The sequence below is a fragment of the Carlito syrichta genome, unplaced genomic scaffold (genome assembly GCF_000164805.1).
Source record: "Carlito syrichta isolate Samal-C Ts95f unplaced genomic scaffold, Tarsius_syrichta-2.0.1 Scaffold303563, whole genome shotgun sequence".
NCBI lineage: Eukaryota > Metazoa > Chordata > Mammalia > Primates > Tarsiidae > Carlito > Carlito syrichta.
Window position 1 is genome coordinate 71,980 of NW_007247659.1, and position 3,445 is coordinate 75,424.

Consider the following 3,445-nt stretch of genomic DNA (forward strand, 5'->3'; position numbering starts at 1 on the left):
CCTTCTTATTTTCCTCTTGTCTCTCCTCAATTTTTTTTATTCTCTCTATTAATGTCTTGATGTCTGGGTTTGTTGCATGTGACCAGTCAATCTGGGGGCTGTTCATTGCTTGTGTCCCAAAGTCTGTTTTTCAGTATCTGACCTCCCAGGGGTCTGTGTCAGACCTATGTTCTTCTTTTGGTTTTTCTTCATTTGTGCAGATTTTTTCCTCCCTGCTTTGTCCTTCCCTCCACTTCTCTGTCTTCTTTAATTCTGTTATTCAGGGATGGAGGGGTTGCTTTTACTTCTGTTTGTTCAATCTCCTATTCTTCTTTATATATATCCTCTTGCCTTGTTCAATTCTGGAGTTGGACTGCAGGTTGGGGGCAGTCCTTTTGGCAGTTTTCAGATTTACTTAAAGGGGGAACTGTGACTCAAAATCTATCTGCAGATCCCGGTATCTGCCAACAGGTGTATGGATAATCTGAAACCCATTTCCCACTGCCTTGGAATATGTCCATGCAGTGAGGTTGTAGGTTTGCTCACTGAAATTTAATTGAGGTTAACAGAGGGAAGAGAATGGACTGGGTAGTGTTGGGAAAGGGGGATGGAGACAGAGAAGAGTAAGAGGGAAAAGAGATGAGCATACTGACTAACAAATGAAAAGAGACACAAAGACGGAAACAAATAGCAAGAAAAACAATAACCACCTCTACAAACTAACCAACAACCATATGAATAAACTAAAACATACAATGATGCTAACGTGCAAGCTAACTAACCTCCTTACTGGTGTGCTATTCCTCTATATAAAGATGAGGTTTACAAGAAATTTTTAAAAAAAGGAATAGAATCAAGTCAGTAAACTAACAGAACCAACCAAGCACACTCTGAGATTTTTCCTTTAAGTCCAATGTCCTTTCAGCTCTGATTTCTGTCTTTGCAGGCCGGTAGGTTTGTTCACAGTTAGGGTCAGTTGCCCCTGGTCTGCTGTGAAGGGCAGTTCAGATCTGGGCTCCATGCCCAGTCTACCACTCAGATCTTCCCTGTGTCTATTTATAAAGGGAGACGGGCTTCTTTTCCTTTTTGATGTTGTTACCTTGGATCCCCAGCAGGTGGTGCTATCTCACCACTCCAGTTCATCTTTATCTGCAACTGCTCACCCTGGACAGGAGGGAACTGTCTATGGAAGTCCATGGTGGCAGCCCCCTCACTGTACACGGGAGGAGCTCCACAAGCCTGGCTCCAGATGCGAGAGGCAGGGCGTGACGGTGGCAGTGGTAGCAGCAGTGATCTTGGTAGATTGTGCTTACCAGGACTTCATGGTCTGAAGTTGTGTGTCACCTCAGGCATGGGTGGGGTGATGGCCATGGCCGTGGCAGTGGTGGCAGCGGCGACGGACTGCAGTGTCTGCGGCTGCAGTGGCCATTCAGACCACAGTGATGTTTGAGCAGTGGTCGTGGCTGAGCTCCGTATGAAGAGCAGGCTGCCGACAATGGAAACTGCAGCCCCCGGGAGAGGGCTAGAGTCTTTGTGCGTGTTCTCTTTCACAGAGGGTCCCAAAGACCAAGCTGCCCCATTGCTATCTTGCCGGAAGTCTCCTATTTTTCTTATACTACTACCTATTTCCTAGTGTCAGAAAATATACTTATTCTACCTTCTCCTTTTTTTCTCACTTTTCCTCTATTTTAAAAATTGCAAAAGATTATTTGCTTGGCCAAAGTTTAGTCAGGTTCCTGAGACTTCTTCCCATGTTTGAGCTTAGCAAGGAATCCTGTTGAGTCAGTTTAGCAAGAACCATGCCCCCTCCATATCTGGTCACCCCTCACATAAGATCAGGTTTTACATCCTCTATCCCACCCTACACCCAGGTCATGTCCATCACCCTGGACATTATCAAGAATCCTATTAGGTCAGTGTCTTAGTCCATTTTATGCTACTGTAACATAATATTTGTGATTGAACAGAAATTTGTTGACTGACATCCTGGAGGCTGGGAAGTCCAGAATCAAGGGGCCACCTTTTTTTGCAAAGAACTTCTTGCTACATCATCACATGGCAGAAGGCGGGAAGGCAAGAAGACAAGAAAGAGCACATTTCCTCTGGCATGTCCTTTATAATGACATCAATCTGTTTATGAGAGTGGTATTTATATGACACAAATACCTCCTGTTAAGCCTTACCTCCCAATGCTGTTGTATTGGGGATAATTTTCAACGTGAGTTTTGGAAGCGACAAAAACATTCAAACCACAGCAGTTGGTTTAGCCACAATCTTCCTTACTCCTGATGTTACCTCAGTAATTTTCCATACTTTGGTCCTTACCCTGATTAAGGGCTGTAAATTCCTACTTTTCCATGCAGTATTCAAAGTAGAGCCCAATCTCTCCTCCCCAATATTAAATACCATTGCTGTAGTTTCTATAACTATCAAGATGGCACCGAATAATGTTTTTCTTACTGGGTTTTAATAAGTATCAGTGAATTTCTTTTTAACAAATCGCATTATTTCTGCTTCGTATGAACTATAACATTTACATATTCTTCTTCAACCCTTATCATCTTTTTAAAACTTAATTTAAAATGAAATATAAGTGTACTCACCAACAGTTCTTTTGAGGAATATTTCCTCTGTCATCCTTTGTCTCTCTCTTTCCCTGAAAATGAATTCCTCTTTTGCTTATCTGTTCTATGAACAAAGCTGATACTGACATTATTTATATTTCTTTTAAGTGGTATTTTAGATTCCTAAATTTTTTCCTTTATTTTTATTTTAAAAGTCTAGTCATTTGAATACAAATGTGTCTGTTCCAGGTCAATTTCCCATATTCATAGTAGATCCTTTCATTATGTGTATCCAGTACTATCTTCATTTCCAAATGGTTTTCTTACATTATAGTGTTAAAATCACATTTTTTCAGTGTATTGCTTAAGTTTTTCATGAATTCCAAGTATATATAATGGATCTACATAGACTACCCCATTGCTTTAAACTTGCCTATTTTTCTCTCTATTATTTTATGCTGCTTTTATATTTCAAATTCTTAATCTTGGCTATTTCTATTCCCTTGCTCAATGCATATTATTTTACTTTCAGACTAATATATTCCTTCTTGGTAACATCATCATTTATTTTTCATTTCTGAGATGATTTTGACTATGTCTTTCCTGAGTTTGTCTAATTCTTACTTCACATCATACTCTTTGTAATCCATTTTTATTCTCTTTTTTTCACTCATAAAAAATGTACGTACAGCAGGAGATTATATTACTTGGAAACATTTTGCTTCTGAGTACTTTAAGAACTCAGAAGAAATAATTTAAAAAGTGACCAATATTAAAAGTAACTGTATGCAATAGAAAATAACTAAAATAGACATTTCCTTATTAATCAGTTTAAGATAAGGCATCAATATCTATTAGTCAACTTGGTAAGACTTTAAATTTTCTGATGTAAATCATCTTCC